Genomic DNA, 22,074 nt, shown 5'->3' with positions numbered 1-22,074 from the left:
CTGGCGGGACAAGAAAGACAAAAACACCCCAAACAATAAGTTTCCAGTAAAATATGACAGACATGATGAGGCGGAGGAGAGGAGGGACCTGGCTGGGAGTTGGCGCTAGCCTGTGGGTGATGAAAGCCAAGGGGAATGGAAAGTGCCAGGCCCACCCCCTACCCAGGAGTATAAAGCACTCACATCCCTTTCCAATTTACCTGAGCACCTTCTCTTCACTCAGCCAACTGCTTGCTCACTCACCTCCCTCCTCGGCACCATGAGCACCTGCAGCCGCCAGTTCACCTCCTCCAGCTCCATGAAGGGCTCCTGCGGCATCGGGGGCGGCATCGGGGGCGGCTCCAGCCGCATCTCCTCCGTCCTGGCCGGAGGGTCCTGCCACACCCCCAGCACCTACGGGGGCGGCCTGTCTGTCTCCTCCTCCCGCTTCTCCTCTGGGGGAGCCTGCGGGCTGGGGGGCGGCTATGGCGGTGGCTTCGTCAGCGGCAGCAGCTTTGGTAGTGGCTTTGGGGGAGGATATGGTGGTGGCCTTGGTGCTGGCTTCGGTGGTGTCTTGGGTGCTGGCTTGGGTGGTGGCTTTGCTGGTGGTGATGGGCTTCTGGTGGGCAGTGAGAAGGTGACCATGCAGAACCTCAACGACAGCCTGGCCTCCTTCCTGGACAAGGTGCGTGCCCTGGAGGAGGCCAACGCTGACCTGGAAGTGAAGATCTGTGACTGGTACCAGAAGCAGCGGCCCAGTGAGACCAAAGACTACAGTCCCTACTTCAAGACCATCGAGGATCTGAGGAACAAGATGAGTGAATGGGCAGCAGAAGGTGCCATTCCAGCTAGCTCCTTCTGGGAACAATAGATTCCCCAGGACACTGACACCTTAAGATTTCTCTATAAGACAGAGCCCACCCCAGATCCCTTCTTTCGAGGTCTTGGATGCCCTAAGAGTTGATCAGTGAGAGGATGCTCTCTCTTCCCCAGCCTGCTCATCCCCTTCTGATCTCAAATCCTCAGATCAAGTGAGATCAGTGATTCCTGTCCTTACCTTTTACAGAGGAAGCAGTTGAAGCTTCAAGAGGTGCTGTGACCAGCTGCAGGTCACATAGCAAATTAATGGCAGAGCCAAGGCTGGGGCCCTTGTGTCCTACCTTCCAGCACAGGCAAGGAGCGAGGCTCTAACGGGACCAGGCAAGACATCCAAACCACTCATTAGCTCACTAGTCTGGGCTGTGGCTGCCGCCACCCATAGGCCTTGGTACAGGCTGGTCCCTCCCCACAGCCAGGCAGGCATGGAGAGCCTGCAGAGATAATCAGTGTGGCCCCTTGATGTGCTCTGCACAAAGGGAGCCTGGCAGGCTTGTGCCCTGACTCCAGCCCCCTCCTCTCTGCTCCCACATCACCTAGGATCCCTCTCTGCGGGAGTCTGCTGGGCTCTAATGCCTTGCATGGATTAGGGAAATTCAATGATGAGGTGGGGAACTACAATCAGACTCAGGGGCCAATATATCTTATTCTTCCCTTGAGTCCTCTGTTCTAATCCCCTGTGCCAGTTGGGTTTTATCTCTTGAGAAAGTTCCATTTGAAGTCCCATGGCCCATGAGCTTGAAAAGGAATGTGCATCTCTGCAGAGGACTGGCAGGGCTGGCTGATGCAGAGAGAAGAGAGGCCAGCTCAGGAAGGAGGGCTAGGGAGTCTCAGATTATTCTCCTCACTTGGAGGTGGGGAACTTGAAGCCCCAAGACCCATTAGGTTTTGCAGCAAGTCAGTGGCAGAATTGCGACCAGAACTCCTGGGCTTTTGATTCTAAGCCCCGGGCTGCATCTACCCCCTCTGTTGACCATGAGTTAGCAAAGTCTTAGGACAGGCCTGGGGCATCTGTTTTCCTTTAGGCTGCTATGGTCAAGTTTTGTGGGGGAAAAGGGGAATTCAGGCAAGAACATGAAGCAAGAGCTTAATGTAGGTGACAGTGAAGTCTGGCTTGTGAAGTCCATTTGAAAAATTACCTGTGCCCTTTCCATCCTGCAGATCCTCACGGCCACAGTGGACAATGCCAAAGTCCTTCTGCAGATTGACAATGCCCATCTGGCCGCGGGTGACTTCCACACCAAGCGAGTTTGCAGTGGTGAGCCAGAACATCCAGTGTCCCCAAAGTAGGGCATTTTTGGAGCAGTGTTTCCCAAATAGAACTAGCCAGTGCCAGAATAGCTGCATGAAAACTCCCTGCGGTGCTTATAAAAGAATAAGACTCTTGGGCCCCACCCTTGGAGTTTTGATTCAGCTATTTATAGCAGGTTACCTGGGTGATTCTTGTCCACAGCCAGGTTTCAGAACCGCTGCTTCAGGGAGAGGCACTTTCCACTTCCCCAACTGCCCCTGAAGTATAGGAGGGAATCATAGTTGGAGGACTTATGCATTATTTGTTGGCTGAAGCTAGAAGCGCAACCCCCTCCTGAATTCTGCAGCAAAATGAACTGCCTTATCCCCAGGCCCCAGGAATGTTCATATCTGAGCAATCCATGGGCACTGTGTTCAACCATGCCATTTTCAAGATTGGCTCCTTAAACCACCCACAAGGCACCAGCTCTGGGAGAAGCTGCAGGGAGAAGAGAACAAAGCCCTCACTGTGGTCAGGATGGGTGTCTCATTCCTTTTCTCTGGGGTCATTCCAGGTATGAGACAGAGTTGAACCTGCGCATGAGTGTGGGGGCTGACATCAATGGCATGTGCCGGGTGCTGGGGTGCTGGACGAACTGACCCTGGCCAGAGCTGACCTGGAGATGCAGATTGAGAGCCTGAAGGAGGAGCTGGCCTAACTGAAGAAGAACCACGACGAGGTGAGAACTATATGGAAAAGCCAGCTTAAAAGAAGCGCAGGGAGACTGAGTACGGTGGTGCATGCCATAGTCCCGGCTACTGGGGAGGCTGAGATGGGAAGATCACTTGAAGACAGGAGTTCGAGTCCAGCCTGCGCAACAAGGCTAGACCCTGTCGGAAAAAAAAAAAGAGAGAGAGAGAGAGAAGGGAGAGTCGAGATAGAATTGTGATGGTGGGAGGGCAGTATTCAGGCCTGACTAAGGAACCCCAATCCACTGCCATGGTGGAGCTTCTGAGTATGGACTATCCCTGGCTGTGCAGGAGATGAATGCCCTGAGAGGCCAGGTGGGTGGAGATGTCAATGTGGAGATGGACGCTGCACCTGGTGTGGACCTGAGCTGCATTCTGAACGAGATGCGTGACCAGTATGAGAAGATGGCAGAGAAGAACCGCAGGGATGCGGAGGAATGGTTCTTCACCAAGGTGGGTGTCATTTGAGGTGGAAGGAACCCAGACCACCTGCCTTCTGGGGCCTTCTGGTGTGAATGTCATTCTCTTTTTTGCAGACAGAGGAGCTGAACCGCGAGGTGGCCACCAACAGCGAGCTGGTGCAGAGCAGCAAGAACGAGATTTCGGAGCTCTGGCACACCATGCAGAACATGGAGATTGAGCTGCAGTCCCAGCTCAGCATGGTAGGAATAGTGCCAGGCCCAGTGGTGCGCTCAGGACTGGCAGGGAGAGAATGGCCACACTCACTAATCCTTGATTCCCTTTCCCTCCCTCACAGAAAGCATCCCTGGAGAACAGCCTGGAGGAGACCAAAGGTCACTACTTCGTGCAGCTGGCCCAAATCCAGGAGATGATTGACAGCGTGGAGGAGCAGCTGGCCCAGCTCCACTGCGAGATGGAGCAGCAGAACCAGGAGTACAAGATCCTGCTGGACGTGAAGATGTGGCTGGAACAGGAGATCGCCACCTACCGCTGCCTGCTGGAGGGTGAGGATGCCCAGTGATTCTTGGCCCTCCCCCTAATCCACACCCCCATGGCACTGTCACGGCCCCACCATGTATCTAATGATCCTGCCCTTTTCTGTCTTCACAGCCTCTCCTCCCAGTTCTCCTCTGGATCGCAGTCATCCAGAGACCGGTAAGACCATCATCCTTTGCAGACCTGGGCTCCAGGCCGCCCTCTGTACCCCAAGCAGGTCTAGGCATTGGCTAGAGGCTCCGTGAGGGGCTGAGCTCTAGTGATGTCACCCAGTTTCCCTTGGGAACCTCCTTGGATGGAAGAAGCTATTTTCTAAACCCTCCTTAGGGCTAGGAGAGGCAGCCCCCACCTCTTACTTCTACCTGGTGTCTGTGGCAGATCCCATTGCTGTGGTGCTCAGCACCATGAAAAGGGCCTTGCAGGGCTCTTCCCACCGAGACCACTCCACTGGGTGAATATGGATGGAACCAGCCGGGTGTGAGCTCTTAGGAAGCTCTAATCTGAGGACAAAGACTCTGTCTCTAACCTTTAGGAGTCCTAGTCTGAAAGAAATGTGTTGACGGTATCAGTGCTTGGGCAACAGCAGGGAGTGAAGCAGTAATCAGGGGAGAGGGCAACGGGGAGACAGTTTGAGTTTCCTCACCTTCTTGGCCTCCTTACTCCTGATTAGTCCATTGTCTGTCCACCTCTGGTAACGTCCTCTTCTGGCCTCTTCCCCAGTGACCCCCTCCAGCCACCAAATCCTCACCAAGGTCATGGATGTGCAGGATGTCAAGGTGGTGTCCACCCATGAGCAGGTCCTTCGCACCAAAAACTGAGGCTGCCCAGCCCCACTCAGGCCTAGGAGGCCCCCTGTGTGGACACAGATCCCACTGGAAGATCCCCTCTCCTGCCCCCTAAGCACTTCACACCTGGACCCTGCTTCACCCTCACCCCCTCCTGGCAATCAATACAGCTTCATTATCTGAGTTGCATAATTCTCGCCTCTGTCTGGTCTTTGTTAGGAGTGGGAATGGGGAGAAAGTGGGAGAAGCATCTCTTTCGAGCTTGTCATAGCACCTGGCTATGTCCCCTGGGACTGGGAGAAAAGTCATGTGGGTGGGTTGGGCTCAGGTCCCAGGATATCTTTCGCCATCTCAGAAGACAAAGATAGATGAGTGTACCAGGTCATATGGGGTGTCTCCTAGAGTAAGGAGGGATATTCATTCATTTCCTCACTCATGTTCATGTGTGTCCATTCATTCACCAGACATTGAGTGCCCCGATGTCAGGCACTATGTTAGGTTAAGGATTCCTAATGTTTTTGTGATCAGGGATTCCTTGGAGAATAATAAAGCTATAGATCTTTCCTTCTGCCCCCTACCTTCAAATAAGCATACATACATTTGCATACAATTTCATGGGGTTCAGGGGTCTCCTAGAACTCCTTACTGGAGGTCCATGAACCAAAGGTAGGAACTCAAGCTCTCCTGACAGTCTCATCTCCCTCCACCCAACCTGCTCTTGCCTCTGGTACTGGATCTAATCCTTCTTACACTTGGTTGACCTAGGGCAAGTTGATGACCATCTCCCAGCCTCAGCTTCCATTTCTGTAAAAGGGTCATAATGATAGTATCTACCTTATGGGCTTGTTGGGAGAATTCACTGGAAGAATGCCTTTAAGGCCTCCAGCACAGGGCCTGGCATAGTGCTGGCTCAAGGCATGGCTGTGCTGGCAATACTGGGTAAACTATCTCTAGGGCATGGTGATTATCCACCCACGATGAGAGCATTTTTAGAGGGTTTGGGAATAGACCGGTTTCTAACCATGGCTCTGTTCTGTAACAGATGTGAGCTTGGAAAGTCTGAGTCTCAGTGTCTTTACTTGTATAGTAAGGATGCTGAGCCCTGCTTCTTGAGGTTGATACAAGAATCCAGTGAGAGACTATACCTTAAGAGCCAAGACTGTATGAGCCTCCCCTGGGTGGGGAATGCCTTTCCTTCTCTTTGAGAGGCTAGAAAAGGAGTGGGAAGGGAAGGAGCCTCACCCTAGTAAGTGGTGAAGATTCCAGAGGTGGATGGTGCTCACTGCCCCAAGCTAGGAAAGAGTTGACTAGCCCTGTGTCAGTTTCAACAGCTCATTCATCCGGCTGCCTGAAGAAAACTTGTAGGGGGAGTCAAGGGTAGGGAAGGGACTGAAAAAAGACTAAATTTGGGCAAGGGATCTAAAAGCCTGAGCTTTTGAATCAGACTGCTTGGGTTGGAGTCCTGGCTCCTACGCTGAATAACCTTGAAGAGTTTGGGCAAGGTACTGAACCCCACATTCCTCTTTCACAAGGTAGGGAATAAACACCTTTGCTGCATAAGGCTGATACCGGAGTGAATGACCTCATGCAGGCAATGAATTTGGCATTGTGTTTGGCACATAGTCAGCATCCTATAAATGGTAATGGGGTGAGTTATTAGGAAAAGGAATGAAGAGATATTGGTTTCTCTTGTTCCTACCTCCACCACAGGAAAAAGAGGACTGCTTTGTGTTTCTGAAACTCTGGGATATCTTTTAACCTAAATTTTGTCATCAGAAAGGGTTGACCTTGGGTGATCCCTGGGTGAGGATGGGCCATCCTGGAGGTGAAGTACTAGAGTTTCAGGGATACAGGGGACAACTCAGGAAGGAGGAAGGTTTGAGGGTGCTTCCTCAGAGAATGAGAAGAGGTGGGTTTGAGGTCCCTAGAGGGTACAGGACCCTAGTGTGGGGAGGGGCTTTGTGATACTCCTAGGGGTGTTGGATTCTGGTTCCTAAGGTTCCCAGCTGGGCAAAGAACCTCCTGCCCAAGTGTGGCAAAGAATCTTGGGAGTGGCCCACATTTGAGAGGTCACATGAGCCTGGACAGAGAGCAAAATATGGCAAGAGTCACCAGTAGGGATGGAAGCCCAGAACGCCCTGAACTTCATAAGAATCCCCAGACACCTCTCTACCTTGGAGGTGGTGCCAGATTAAAGTCTCTGTGCCCAAAGGAGACCTGCTTTAGAGGAATATAGAAACTTGAGGTCTCTTAGACTGGGGTGAGGTGGGGCGAGCCTCCTCTCTGAGTGGTTGCCGTTACTGTTTGGAGGGAATACACAGGAGACCTGGGCTTGCTTGCGGGTAAAATTGGCGGCTGGGACCACCTGGCTGAAAACAGGCTCAGAACCAGGAGAGGAGGAAGTCAAGCAGGGAGGCTGGGAGGTGGTCCCACCCTGTACTGTCAGACTCCAGAGGAAGAGGGCAGACAGGGCAGTGGCCCCAGGGGTCTCACATGGACGCCCCTCCTCCTGGGATTTCCTCACCGTACCTCACTGGGGAGGGGAGGGCCAGTGTTTGGATCCTGCTGATGAACAGGGCTCTTGTTCACAGAGCCTGGCAGCCACAAGCATCCAACTCAAGATATGAGCCCAGCAGCTCTGACAACAGTGACTGCCTTCCCTCGGCCTCTGCTCAGCTAAGCAACAGACCAGCAAAGTGACGAGTGGAAGCAGGTGGGATTGTGTCTCTGAGTCCTGGGGCTGGTCAGGTGACCTCTCTGACTCCGCCTCCCTGTAAACCCTCTCTCCACCCTCCCGGCACTCAGAACTGGGCAGTGCTAGGTGAGCCACTGAGAAGACTCCTCCAACCTCACCCTAGGGAGACTGGCTTGCTCCAGGTCCTACAGGCTGAAAGTGACAAAGTCCTGTCCATGCTCAGGCTTTGCCACGTCCTGGGTGGCTTCATTCCTGTTCCGTTCTTTCTCAGGGATGAGATAAAACCGAGAGACCCATGGGAGCAGTGTGCATTTTTCTTAGCTTACTCCATGGTTTTTGTTTTATGGTGTGGAACTGACCTTGAAATTCTCAATCCCCTTTATTTTTGGGAACTTTTTTTTATAGTGAAAAGATCTCTAATGTGTCCAGGGAACTCTATAGGCAGCAACTGGCAAATGTGCCTACCTAATCAGGCAAATGGCACTTCCCCAAGGCCACAGACAACCTGGCTTGGGTAATGTAGGCGACTGTTCCTACAGGAAGACATCAGAGGAGGCAGCCCCAAGGAGGCCTGATCCTCAGGGGCTGGGGGGTCCTGATGTCCTGGTGGGACCCCAGGAGGTTCTCTGGCCCACCTCACTGACCTTGGAGGCTGCCACAAAGGGGACAAAGGGATGTCAGGGATTTCCAGGGCGATGGACCGGCCTCAGGCAGGTGCAGGGCAGTCACCAGCTCCTCCTCCATTGCTGTTTGCTGAGCGCAAGCTTTCCCGACGGGGCTTCCCTCTGTGCCACTCTCAGCTGTAAGGCCAGGCCTGGGAAAGGAAGTCTTTTTCCTTTAAGGTGCTCTGATGAACTTTGGGGGTGACTTGGCATGAGAGAGAGGGCAAAAAGAGACACACAGAAATAGAGAGAAACAAATGGATATAGAGTTGAGAGAGAGAGAGAGGGAAGGAGAGGGAGAGAGTCAGAGAGACAGAGCCAGGGAAAGAAAGGATAGTGAGGGCGCTGGGCCAGTACTAGGCAGGGAGGAACATTCATTCATTCATTCATTCATTCATTCATTCACACATACTTATCAAAACTTAACTGTTGTAGGTGTAGGGGAGATGGGGTGAATTGAGACAGACTGAATAAAAAAAGAGACAACATGAGGAAGAAGGTAGAGAAGGACCCAGCGCATGTGTGGGGCTTGGGACAGAGAGCAGGAGCTCTGAGCCTGTGTCCACTGTAGCTCCTTCTCACTGGCGGACAAGCCCTGGCTCCACTCCCTCCTTGTTTAGCTCTGTGACTGCAGCCAAGATACCCTCTCTGAGCCTCAATTTCCTCACCTGTAAAATGATTTGAAAATTAACACATACCTCCTAAAACAGTTGGTGAAGATTAAATTCGACAGTGCAGACAAAGCAACAAGGGTCTCGCCTGCAACACTGGAGGTTCCTTGATGGAAGGAACTATGATCCTCCAACCATCCAGTGTCCTCCCCAGGCCCCACAGGGACAGGTCTTTGATCTTAATCGGGGCTCAATAGGCCAGAGGGATGGGCAAATAATAAGCAACGGAGCTGAGAACCCAAGTCGCCCAGACGGTCCATGGGGAAGTTGGGTGCAGCCACAGTGCCACCGACAGTCAGGACGATGTCCCACTATGTGCCAGACCCACACCAGCAGTTTTACAATATGAGGTCTTGTAAGCCTCACAACAACCTCATGAGGCCAGAACTATTTTTTTTTTTTTTTTTTTTTTTTGAGACCAAGTCTCGCTCTGTCACGCAGGCTGGAGTGCAGTGGCACGATCTGGGCTCACTACAACCTCAGCCTCCCAGGTTCAAGTGATTCTCCTGCTTCAGCCTCCCAAGTAGCTGGGATTACAGATGCCCACCACCATGCCCAGCTAATTTTTGTATTTTTAGTAGAGATGGGGTTTCACCATGTTGACCAGGCTGGTCTCAAATGCCTGACCTCAGGTGATCCGACCACCTTGGCCTCCCAAAGTGCTGGGATTACGGGTGTGAGCCACTGTGCCTGGCCAAGGTCAGAACTATTTTTTTTTTTCCCACCGAAATCCTTTGCTTGACTTAATCCACTGCCCTTCAGCCACACAGGACTCCTGCCCTGGCAGTCACTTTGCTTGTTCCCACCTCAGGACATTTGCACATGCTGTATGCCCCTCCCCTTTTTCCTTCTCCTGGCTCACTTCTCCTCCCCCTTCACTCAAGTGTCTCTTTCTCAGGGAGAAGGTCACTGATGCCCCCAACCATGCCACACCCCTTACTATGTGCTCTCCATTCCCCCACCAACCATGCTCACCTCAGTTGTGAATTGCATGTTTATTTTTGCAGGTCTATTTTATCCCATAACTGTTCATCAAGATAAGGGCTTGCTCATTACTTTATCCCCAGCACTCAACCCAATGCCTGACACATAGTAGGTGCTCAATAAAGGATGAATCTGAATTTACAGTGAGGAAACAGGTTCAGAGAGGGGAAGCAACTTTCTCCAAATAAGTGGAAGAATCCGGCTTTATACTATGACCTGCCTGGCTCCGAAGCTGGTGCTCTCAGCCTCTCTGCTAGGTGTGTCCCAGCAGACACAAGCCTGGGGTGGCTAGACTCAGGTGGAGGCACCTATGCGGGCCCACTCCATCCCCTCACTGTGGTCTGATAGGGTCTGGCTGGGCAGGGTGGTGGCAAGTGCCTATTGTATGAGAAAGAATGAGTGTTGACAGACAGGTGCAGGTACCCACAGCCCTGCGCCAGTGGGCAGTGCACACCTGCCTAGATGGTTCATGGAGGCTCCAGGGGAGGAGCTGTGACTCAGCGGGTGCTCCCTCTCCCAACAGCCAGCCACATGCTGACTCAGGTCCCTCCCTTGCCGCACCTGGGGAACAATGACAGACAGCAATGGGGAGTAAGTTGAGGGTGTGGGAAGCAAGAGGGCTCCCACGACCAGAGCAAAGCTGTCCTTGTGCTGCCTCCAGGTCCCCATGTCCCCAGTGGATGATACCTTTGCCTCTGGGGACACCTTGCAAGTGGGATCTTTGTTTCCCTCTCTGTCCCTCTGTCTGCCTATCTGGGTCCTTGCAGGCCCTTCTCTCCTACTCCATCCACTCCCCAAGGGGAGGGCCTGCATTTGGGATGCTGGCACTGGATCCAGGCTGCAGCCTTGCACATTGGCTGGAGAGGCAGTGTTGATTCTCACTGGGCCTCAGGTGCCGGGGTGCCGTGGGCTTCATGGTTTCCATTCCCGGTTCATTCTTTGGAGAGTTCCCATGGGAGATGTTGAAGTTGGGGCTCAGAGGGCAGACCCTGAGCCCTGAGAGACTGGAAGAGTGAGCCATGTCACATGACCTAGAAGAAATCATTCAATCATTCACTCAGGCCACGGCTGTCGGCCTTCCTCATCCCTGGCCCCATCTTGCCCAGTCTGCTTCCCATGCCAGGCAGACAGCTTGAGAGAAGGGAAGAGATGGTGCCCTGCTGCAGCTGGAGCAAGACCTCCTATCTGGACCATAGGAGCTGCAAGCACAGCAAGCTCCTCTTTGTATTGGAACAAGGCCAGATGTGGGGGGAAGAGGGCCAGTGTGGCAGGGGCTACATGTGGGCAGCAGTTGGGCATTCATCTAGGGAGCCCTCTGTCTTTTTTTTTTGAGACAGAGTCTCCCTCTGTCACCCAGGCTGGAGTGCAGTGGCACCATCTCTGCTCACTGCAAGCTCCGCCTCCCAGGTTCATGCCATTCTCCTGCCTCAGCCTCCCAAGTAGCTGGGACTACAGGTGCCCACCACCACGCCCAGCTAATTTTTTGTATTTTTAGTAGAGACGGGGTTTCACCATGTTAGCCAGGATGGTCTCGATCTCCCGACCTCGTGATCTGCCCGCCTCGGCCTCCCAAAGTGCTGGGATTACAGGTGGAAGCCCTCTGCCTTTATGGCCCTTGGCAACAGTGCACGAAGGGGCTTCTCATGAGGAAACTGAGGCCAACTTTGAGGACCACACGGGGAGGGAGGAAGAAACTGGCAGGTGGCCCAGCCCTGCCTGGCTGGGGAGCTACTGCGCTCTCCACCCCACAGTGGTCCTCATGCACAGCTCACTTTCCCTGGCAGCTGGGAGAAATTCTAAGGGATGAAGCCTGCTGCTTCGGGCTGAGTGAGGCTTAGGACAGGACTAGAGGGTGGGAAGTGGAAAAGGGGGGTGAGGACAGGGGTTGGTGTTTGGCACTAGGGCTGGAAACCAGGGCCATCTGTCAAGAGGCTTAGCTGGCCAGGGGTGCCCCAGCTGGGAACTTCTGCTCAGTCAGGCGGATCTCAGCTGTTCTTAGGATCTCCCAACACAGATACATTTGCAGATGACAGAGCAGGGTTCTGGAAGTGCCATTCTGCTAGCTCTCTCCAGGGTGGCCCATCCATAGCACCACCGACTTCCCCATCCAGCTCAGGGACCCGGGACCTGGGGCTTACATCCTGACCAGAGTAGTGGCATCAGCATGGGCATGGGGAAGAGGGTAACTTCCCAGGCTTTGGAACACATTGCGGCAGATTCTGGGTTTCCCAGCAGAACTTGGCAAAGACCTCGAATGGTTTAAAATCATTTAAGAAAGTAGAAGGGGAATCAATTATACCCACTAGCCTTGATCTAAGAGTCTTCCATGTATTAACCATTCATAAAATGCCTTCAGTATTCTCTGAATATTGAATAAAAGAGAATTATGTTCTCTTTTAATTTTCAAAACTTAAACTACCTGTTCAATTTTTAATTTAACATATTTTGTACCACCCATTTAAATATTTATTTAACACACTTTGGTAAATTAACTCACCTTTCATTTCAATAAATATATTTATAAAGGAAATCTTACATTACTACCAAAAAAGGAAAATCATAATCACTTGCCAGAAGCAGAAGGAAATGACATACAGAAATACCTAACTTCTAACTAGATGCTGTTACTTTCTAAAGGTGCTGAGCCCAAAGCTGGCTCTCTTTTTTTGAACAGGGTGATTGACAAGTGTGGTGGGGCAATTACAGAGGCCATAGTGTCCAAATGAGATTTCATCCTTGACTAATCAGAAGATTGAAAAATAGAAAAAGAGGCCAGGTGCAGTGGCTTATGCCTGTAATCCCAGCAATTTGGAAGGCTGAGACAGGAGGATAATTTGAGCCCAGGAGTTCAAGATCAGCCTGGGCAACATAGGGAAACCCCATCTTTATGGAAAAAAAAAATTAGCTGAGCATAGTGGTGTGTGCCTGTAGTCCCACCTACTTGGGAGGCCGAGGCTGGAGGATGGCTTGAGCCCAGGAGGTCAAGGCTGCAGTGAGCTGTGATCATCCCACTGCACTCCAGCTTGGATGACAGAGTGAGACTCTGTCTCAAAACAAACAAACAAACAAACATGGAAAAAGGAAATCTTCTCTCCAAGTGCTTCAGTATTATGATGATGATGATGATTATTATTATTATTATTTTATTTATTTTTTTTTTGAGATGGAGTCTTGCTCTGTCGCCCAGGCTGGAGTGCAGTGGCATGGATCTCACCTCACTGCAACTTGTGCCTCCCGGGCTCAAGTGGTTCTCATGCCCCAACCTCCTGAGTAGCTAGGATTACAGGCGTGCGCCACCACACCCGGCTAATTTTTTGTATTTTTAGTAGAGACGGGGCTTTGCCATGTTTCCCAGTCTGATCTCGAACTCCTGAGCTCAGGCAATCTGCCCGCCTCGGCTTCCCAAAGTGCTGGGATTACAGGCATGGGTCACTGCGTCCTGCCACTTCAGTATTATTTAACAGTCATTGAGCATCAGTTAAAAGCCCCACAAGAAATACCAGTCATCTATGCCACCTAAACATGCAGGCCTTGCCTCTTTCAGGCTCTTGCTGACCATCCTGGCAAAGACATTTCCCTACCTTTAGCTCCTTTTCAGCAATGAGCATCTTTCTGGAATGACTGGTATCTTTCCTCCATCTCGTATGTGTTGGGATCCTACTTGGACCAGATGTGGCGCTGGGCACTGGGGCAAGTACAAGATGAGCAGGGGCAGGCTTAGAGGAGCTCTTGCTGCCAACAGAGAGAGCTTTCTTCTATTTTTTCAGTACGTGAACTTTTATTCTTCATCAAGTGCTTCATAGAGCCATGGAGATCAGTGTGACACTATAATAGAGCACAGTACAAACCCAGGGGGCGAGAGTACACGAAGACGGAGGAGAGGCACTCAGACGGATCACTGAGGATGAGTAGTTTTCTGTGTAGAAAAGATGGAGAGGGACATTTCAATTAGAGGTCATTGCAAGTCCTGAGTATTCTTAGAGGGAAGAAGGGCATTTGGGGAGCATTGTATGATTTTCTAGGGGGTCTGGGGGATGGTGGGAGATGGGGCAGGAATGGAAAGATGGGGATGGGCCTAAGTGCCAGGAATGTGGACCTTATCTTGAGGATGGAGGGAAACTGGTGAAGTGATGTTGTCAGACGTGGATTAGAAAGATCATTCTGGCTGCTGTGCAGGAAGAGTCAGAGGGACATGGGAGAGGCAGGGAGAGTAGTTAGAAGCTTATGGCTAAGGTCTGGGGGAGGGCAGAGTTGATGGGGAGTTAGGGGGCTGAATGATCAGAGACAGTCGAACATTTTTTGAGCATTTCTCACAAGTCTTTTACTAGGAGACGGACGAACTAGTCATATCAACCTTTATCAGAGGAGGAAACTGAGGCACAGAGTAGTTAAGTAACTTATCAAAGTCACACAGCTTATGAGCACGGAGCTGGATGGAGCTCAGGTAGGCACACCGGAGACCAGTGTGGTCTTCACCATTCTCTTCTGGCCTTGGTGACCAGAATATACATCCAAGTTTCTGCCAGGAGCCGGGATAAGTCACACATCTCTATCCCCTCCCGAGCTCTGTATGGGGTAGGCACTCAACCAAGGTCAATTCCACACTCCCTGCTGGGCCCTGCAAAAGGACCAGGACGGTCGAGTCACTTGCATTCCTGCTCAGAGGTCAGCTAGTGTCAGCACCACCTTGTTTATTTGGTCCACTTTCTTCTTCCGGCCCTTTGGGTGAACTCTGCACGCTGTCCTTGAGTGCCAGTGGGCATGGTCTTGGTGCCTCTCTCCATCTTTTGGCCATGCCAGTTGTCTCCTCATCAAACTGGAGTCTCCCAAGGGCAGAGCCTCAGTCTCCGCAGAAAGCCTTGAGGATCCTGAGAGCAAGGACTGGTTTTCATCCATTTGGAGCTCTACAAGGGCAGGAGCTGTGCCTCCCCCTCCTCTGTGATAACTCCTTAGTACCCTGGTTCCAGCTCAGCCCACAGTGGGCACAAGGTGGGAGCAAGGAGGGATGAGGGATGCAGACAGCAATGACCATCAATAGAGGAGGTAACTCTGCTCCTGGGAGTTTCTATCCCGAAGAGGCTAAGTCTCAGACCTGCTGTTGGGGCCAGCCGGAGACCAGACTCCAGGATCTAGGTCACCCCTGTGGCAGTAGAGCTGATTTATGGTGGCCCTGACAGCCTAATATCATCAAAATATCCCACACAGTGGAGAGAAGCTGGGCCGCCCCCAGGCAGTCACCAAAGGACGCTGAGCCTGGGGCAGCCCGGCTGCCTCGTATCCCAGACCTCCCTCGGGTCTGTAGGGGGAGGCTGGCACAGAGCAAGGGCACACCCAGGTGTGCCACCTTCAGCTGGGAGTATAAGTAGGCAGCCCCAGGGACAGCTCTGTACCCTGCACTTAGGAGCCGGTAGCACTCCTATCACCGCTTCTCAACTCGTGAGCTACCAGCTGTGTCATGAGCTGCAGACAGTTCTCCTTGTCCTACTTGAGCCGCAGCGGCCGGGGTGGTGGGGGTGGCGTGGGCAGTGGGGGCAGCATAAGGTCTTCCTACAGCCACTGCAGCTCCTCAGGGGGTGGTGGAAGAGGGGGCCGATTCAGCTCTTCTAGTGGCTATGGTGGGGGAAGCTCTCGTGTCTATGGGAGGGGAGGTGGCGGCAGTTTTGGCTACAGCTATGGCGGAGGATCTGGGGGTGGTTTTAGTGCCAGTAGTTTAGGCGGTGGCTTTGGATGGTTCCAGAGGTTTTGGTGGTGCTTCTGGAGGAGGCTGTGGTAGTTCTGGGGGTTTTGGAGGTGGCTTTGGTGGTGGTTCTGGAGGTGGCTTTGGTGGTGTTCTGGAGGTGGCTCTGGTGGTGACTATGGGGGTGGGTTTGGGGCTTTGGGGGTGGTGCTGGAGGTGGTGATGGTGGTATTCTGACTGCTAATGAGAATAGCACCATGCAGGAACACAATTCTCGGCTGGCCTCTTACTTGGGTAAGGTACAGGCTCTAAGGAGGCCAACAATGACCTGGAGAATAAGATCCAGGATTGGTATGACAAGAAGGGATCTGCTGCTACCCAGAAGAACTACCCCTCTTATTATGACACTATTGATGATCTCAAGTACCAGGTAGGTGCAGGAAACCATCTCTGTCTCGGTCTCTGTCTCTTACATTCTTTATCTTCCAAAAAAGGTAAAATGCTAAACTCTAAGCTCAGATAACAGCCAGGGAATCCACCTTTTGGAAATGTACGCTTTCATCAGAAACAAACTTGTGTTTGGTTTCTGGGGATCTCCCAGGATAGGACTTTGGCCTGTGCTCTGAGCATTCATTTCTACTTCCTCAACTTTCAGAGTTTGGGCAGAGCAAAGAGGAGGCCTGGGTTAACATGAGCTGAGCTGGGACTGGATGTGGAACCTCCTTTAGGTCTGGTCTAAGTCAATACTCTCTCTTCCTTTGTACTTCTCCTGGGCTTCTTTAGGAGTGTATCTTGATCTTTTAAGGTATTTTGGACCCGATTGTACATGTTGGTTATTCAAGTGATGGAGAGGATCCAGAACTCTGGGAATAGAAGCTATCTATCCATCCATCCATCCATCCATCCATCCATCCATCCATCCATCCATCCATTCATCCCTCCCTCCCTCCACCCACGTGTCTATCTATCTATCCATTTATTCAGCCACTCAGTTCAGTGAGTGCCTACCCTCAGGGTTGCTCTGGGTAGACATAGTGATGTGCTAGACTTAGTTCTGGTGGAGCTCACAGTCTGGCTCATCAGTATTCTCAGTGATTCTTCTTGTTTTAACTTCTGCATGTCTCTGGATGTGCTGTTTCTTCTACTCCAAACCTCTTCCATTTATTTATTAATGTTACATCTTAGCCATCCTTCAGGGCCCAATTCAATTGCCAGCCACCTCCTTCCTGAAGTCTTTCTTGATCTCCCATTGCCATAAGCCACCTCTCCTTTCCTTGAACTCTTTTAGGACACTTTTGACTTTGTAGTCAATGATGGGATCCTTGAGGAACAGGATGTCAGTAATCTCTAAATCCCACTATGTTCTTTGCAGTAGATCTTCAAATATTTGTTGAATGAGTGAATGAATGAAGGCCACACCAAACATCTTCGCTGAAGGCTGGAAGGGGTCTGTGCCATGTCCCAGCTGTTGAAAGTTCCTCATTCCTCTTGAGAATCCTCCTGCATGGAATCCTCACTTCCTGTGGCTTTGCCTGGCCTCTTGCCCTCCCAGCAGTGGTCCACAGCATGATTTCATGGCTGTGTTCTTTTTTTTCAGATTGTGGACCTGACAGCGGGCAACAATAAAACTCTTCTGGACATCAACAACACTCGCATGACGCTGGATGACTTCAGGATAAAGTGAGTCCTGCTCCTCTTTTCCTCTCCTGTCATCAGCCCTTTCCCCCAAACCTCAGCGCTCTGGAGGTCCTGGTATGGCCTGGTTCCCTCTTGATTGTTTTCTACCCCTGGCTGGTCTGCAGGTTCGAGATGGAGCAAAACCTGCGGCAAGGAGTGGATGCTGACATCAATGGCCTGCGACAGGTGCTGGACAATCTGACCATGGAGAAGTCTGACCTGGAGATGCGGTATGAGACTCTGCAGGAGGAGCTGATGGCCCTCAAGAAGGATCATAAGGTGGTAAGGTGCTGGGGCTTATGGCTTACTGGGGAGAGGGAGGAGCAGAAATGCAGAGACAGCAGGGGAGCTTTGGAACATTGCCTGGGAGACACCCTCTCCTTTGCTCTTGAGGACACTTTCAGCTTCTCCTTGGCATCACCTGTGGTAGTGGGTGGGCTTTGGCTTCACAACTGTGTCCCCTTTTTGTACCCTGGGGGGACCAGAGGGAGAAATCTGAAAGGTGGTGCAGAGGGCTTTATCCATGACCTCATCTCCCTTTCCTCCCTGGCAGGAGATGAGTCAGCTGACTGGGCAGAACAGTGGAGATGTCAATGTGGAGACAAACGTTGCTCCTGGCAAAGATCTCACCAAGACCCTCAAAGACATGCATCAGGAGTATGAGTAGCTCATTGCTAAGAACAGAAAGGACATCGAGAATCAATACAAGACTCAGGTGAGCAGAGTGGGCTGCCCATTCATCCTCCTCCCGTCCATCTATGCATATCTCCATCCCTCCCTCCTCCCATTCCTTCATCCTCCTAGCTCTGCATCTCTCAGTGCAGCTGTCATTTATCCATCTTCCAATGGAAGTCATTCAACCATCTTCATTCACTGCATACAAACATCATTACAAAGTAGCTTCTCAGTGCCATGTTATATGTAAAGTATTGATGTCTCAGAGGTATTGATGTCTCAGATATGAGCCAAACAACATTGCTGCCCTTGAGAAGCTCACAGTTTATTAGATGTGTGTGAACAAAAGCAGAATGTGAACAATTTAATCTAATGCTATGTATTGTAAGACTATAGGAGAGGGATACAGTGTGTCTCCCATACTGTACTGAGCTCCTTGGTGGTTCCCTTCCTCCTTGAGTCTCCAGTGCCTAGCCAGAGTCTGGCACATACATGAAGGCATGGTCTGTGGTGTGTGTGTGTGTTTGTGTGTGTGTGTGTGTGTGTATGTTTGAAAGGTGGGGGAAGTTTGGAATAAGGTTAGATTAGAAAGATGGTTGTGAGACAAAGTGTGAAGGGTCCTGCAACCTTGTTGAGAGGGAATGTCATGTTGAGAGGACCGGACAACCCTGCATGGCTGGAGGGTACCCAAAACTCAGAACGACTTGTCTTTGGCTTCGGATTAGCCTTGGCCCTGGAGGTGAAGCTCCTGGTGAATGGGGCCGAATGTCGCCCACTGAAGCTCCTGACCCAGCCTGGTGCTTACTGAGCCTTTGGTTTTGCAGATAACCCAGATCGAGCATGAGGTATCCAGTAGTGGTCAGGAGGTGCAGTCCAGTGCCAAGGAGGTGACCCAGCTCCGGCACAGTGTCCAGGAGTTGGAGATTGAGCTGCAGTCTCAGCTCAGCAAGGTTGGTAGTTCTGCTGTAGACCCTTTGCCAAGGTGGGGCACAGGAAGGCTTTGCAGCCCAGGAGTGGGAAGAAGAGGAGTTATAATGTCGCATCCCTCTTAAAGCCTTCTCCTGACCCTTAGAAAGCTGCCCTGGAGAAGAGCTTGGAAGACACGAAGAACCGCTACTGTGGCCAGCTGCAGATGATCCAGGAGCAGATCAGTAACTTGGAGGCCCAGATCACTGAGGTCCGGCAAGAGATTGAGTGCCAGAATCAGGAATACAGCCTTCTGTTCAGCATTAAGATGCAGCTGGAGCAGGAAATCGAGACCTACCGCAACCTCCTTGAGGGAGGCCAGGAAGACTTGGAGGTGCTCCAGGATTCGGTGGAACCCCTGGGGGTCCTTAGGCCTCTGACACTACTTCTATCCCTCTGGATAGAGGCAGCTGAGGGAAGTTCTTATACACAGGGTCTTATGGGTTGAGGACTTCTTCATCCTGGGGGCGGGAGGGACCTCAGTGCATTTGGGCTTTGGGGAAGGGGGATGGTGACACTGAGAGAAGGAGCTGCCTCCCTGCTCCAGGGAGGGGAGGGCCCCACAGTCCCAGCTGGAGGCTCTCCCCTCCCAGCTATGGTGCCAGCCCAGACTCTGTCCCCTGCCTCCCAGGAAGGAAAACAGAAAGATTCATGTTTGGGTTCTGACTCTGTCCAGGTCCATCCTCATATATGTGTGTGTGGGCCACTAATTTTTTATTATTATTTTTTAAGACGGAGTCTCGCTCTGTCGCCCAGGCTGGATGGAGTGCAGTGGTGCAGCCTCTGCTCACTGCGAGCCCCGCCTCCCGGGTTCACACCATTCCCCTGCCTCAGCCTCTCCAAGTAGCTGGGACTACAGGCACCCACCACCACACCCCGGGTAATTTTTTGTATTTTTAGTAGAGATGGGTTTTCACCGTGGTCTCGATCTCCTGACCTCGTGATCTGCCTGCCTTGACCTCCCAAAGTGCTGGGATTACAAGCGTGAGCCACCGCGCCTGGCCTGGGCCGCTCATTTTAACTCTCTTGTTTTCTTTCTTTCTTAGTGAATCCTCCGAGCTGGAAAAATTGGCCTTGAGGGTAGCCAAGGAGGTCGAGGAGGAAGTGGAGGCAGTCATGGAAGAGGATCCAGGGGAGGAAGTGGAGGCAGCTATGGTGGAGGAAGTGGTTCTGGAGGAGGAAATGGAGGTGACTATGGTGGAGGAAGTGGGTCCAGCGGAGGAAGTGGAGGCAGCTATGGTGGAGGAAGTGGTTCTGGAGGAGGAAGTGGAGGTGGCTATGATGGAGGAAGTGGAGGTGGCCATAGTGGAGGAAGTGGAGGTGGCCATAGTGGAGGAAGTGGGGGCAACTATGGAGGAGGAAGTGGTTCTGAAGGAGGAAGTGGGGTGGCTATGGTGGAGGAAGTGGGTCCAGGGGAGGAAGTGGAGGCAGCCATGGTGGAGGAAGTGGTTTTGGAGGTGAAAGTGGAGGCAGCTACAGAGGCGGTGAAGAAGGGAGTGGAAGTGGTGGTGGCTATGGAGGAGGAAGTGGAAAATCATCCCATTCCCAGTCTTCTTCCGCAAAATCTGGTGACCAAAATGAGACGAAAGGTAAGGGACAATCCTAGGTTGTGGGGTGGAGGGAGGCACAACTCTAGATTGTGGGGTGGAGAGTCAAGGTATCACTCTTTTTTTTCGAGTATTTTTGAATCTCTAGGGAATACAGATTCTGAATAGAGCTAGATGTTAGGGAAATCTCTAGTGAGGTGTCAGAGACCGGCCCTTGGTTCTGAATTGATCATCATTTTTGACAGAGCCTAGGATGAGGCTAGGACCAAATCTACACATGGCTGAGTCTCAGTCATGAAAATTGTGCATTATCATGACCCACCCTATGAGGTAGGTTTTATTATAATCCCCATTTTAAGGAAAATGAGGTTCAGAGAAAATAACTAATTTGCTCAAAGTCATACAATCACAAATGAGGGGTTCAGCTCTGTGGGGCTTCACAGCCAGTACTTTCAACTCTCGTGAGGATGGGGGACCAGGATCAGCAACAGTTCAGGTGGAAAAGAGACTCAGGGATTTTAGTCAGTAGTTGGCTTGCACAAGTATTACATGATGCAACTGCCAAAAGGATGAACATAATCTAAATGTAAGAAAGACTCACACATGTGAGTTGGTCTCTAGATCAGGGAAAATTTTCCCATGTACACATTGAATTTTATAAAATATAAATGTAATATGAAATTATAGTAAAAGGCTGGGTAATATGACTGGGAATGTTTAGCTCAGAGAAGACTTGAGGTGCCTGGGAGCTGCCCTGCAGGGTGTCTGATGTGGTTTTGTGTGTCCAGTGGCACTGCAGGGCCATGGATGTACATCTAAGAGTGAGGCTGGGGCCGTCTTTTGCCTCAGTATCCAAATAATTGACTAACAAATCTGTTGAATGGAGGGGGCTGCCTCATAAGCCCCCCATCCTCAGACTTGGGGGTGCATCTGCCAGGTTTGCTGCAACAGAGATTCAGGAATTAGATGGGGATCAGTAGATTGGGAGACCCCAGGGTCCTTCCCCGTCAGGATTCTGCAGCTCTTTGAGCTCTAGTGTCCTTGCTTTGAGTTTCCCCATCTTTCCCCAAGTCCCAACCCCTCTGCTCCTGCTTACAGTCCTCCCTTCTCCCCCTCATCTCCCTTCCATCTCTCCACAGGCTTCCTTTCGCGATACTAGAGCCTCTGTAAACTTCTCCTGCCCAGCCCCAGATGAGCATCCCCAGATGGGCAGACCCCCGATGAAGCCTGCTTATTGGATCCTGACATCAGGGATAGCTGGTGAGCCCCTGTGTCCATCTAGGACTGGACTGACTTGGCATATGTGCCTCTGGTTTTCCATCATCTTCCAACCCTGCTTGGCTTTGATCTTTGATGACTTCAGAGTTGGGGAGACAGACCTCTTTCTTCTCTCTGGCCTGGGGTGATCTCACACCCTGCATGATCTTGATTATAATAAAGCTCTCCTACTGCAAATCAAACTCAGACTTTGACCCATTTGTTCTTTGGGATTAAGAAGGGATAGAGTGGGCAGGACACGGTAGCTCATGTTTGTAATCCTAGCACTTTGGGAGGCTGAGACAGGAGGATCACTTGAGGCCAGGAGTTCAAGACTAGCCTGAGCAACATAGTGAGACCTGTCTTTACAAAAAATTAAAAAAAAAAATTAGACAGGCATGGTTACGGGCACCTGTGGTCTCAGCTACTCAGGAGACTGAGATGGGAGGATTGCTTGGGCCCAGGAGTTGGAGGCTTCAGTGAGCTATGATCGCATCATTGCATTCCATCCTTGGTGACAGAATAAAGGGATAATCAATCTGTTATAAAGAGTGTGGGTTCACTTTTCTATTGGTTAACTTTTGCTTGTAACAAAGGAACCCACATTTAGTGGCTAAAAATAACAACCATTCATTTAGCTTACAGTTTTGCAGTTTAGACTGGGAAGCTCTGTTTCCCTTTATGCA

At 51.4% G+C, this 22,074-nt stretch overlaps 2 pseudogenes; both read left to right on the top strand.

Moving 5' to 3' along the window:
• Window positions 1–224: 224 nt before the first annotated feature.
• On the top strand, window positions 225–4,759 carry LOC129029902 (keratin, type I cytoskeletal 14-like; annotated as a pseudogene).
• Window positions 4,760–15,044: 10,285 nt separating this feature from the next.
• LOC129029901 (keratin, type I cytoskeletal 9-like) lies at window positions 15,045–21,588 on the top strand (annotated as a pseudogene).
• Window positions 21,589–22,074: the final 486 nt, after the last annotated feature.

This window comes from Pongo pygmaeus, chromosome 19, assembly GCF_028885625.2.
Source record: "Pongo pygmaeus isolate AG05252 chromosome 19, NHGRI_mPonPyg2-v2.0_pri, whole genome shotgun sequence".
Taxonomy (NCBI): Eukaryota; Metazoa; Chordata; class Mammalia; order Primates; family Hominidae; genus Pongo; species Pongo pygmaeus.
The sequence above is the reverse complement of the archived record's forward strand: the minus strand, read 5'-3'. Positions and strand labels throughout refer to the sequence as shown.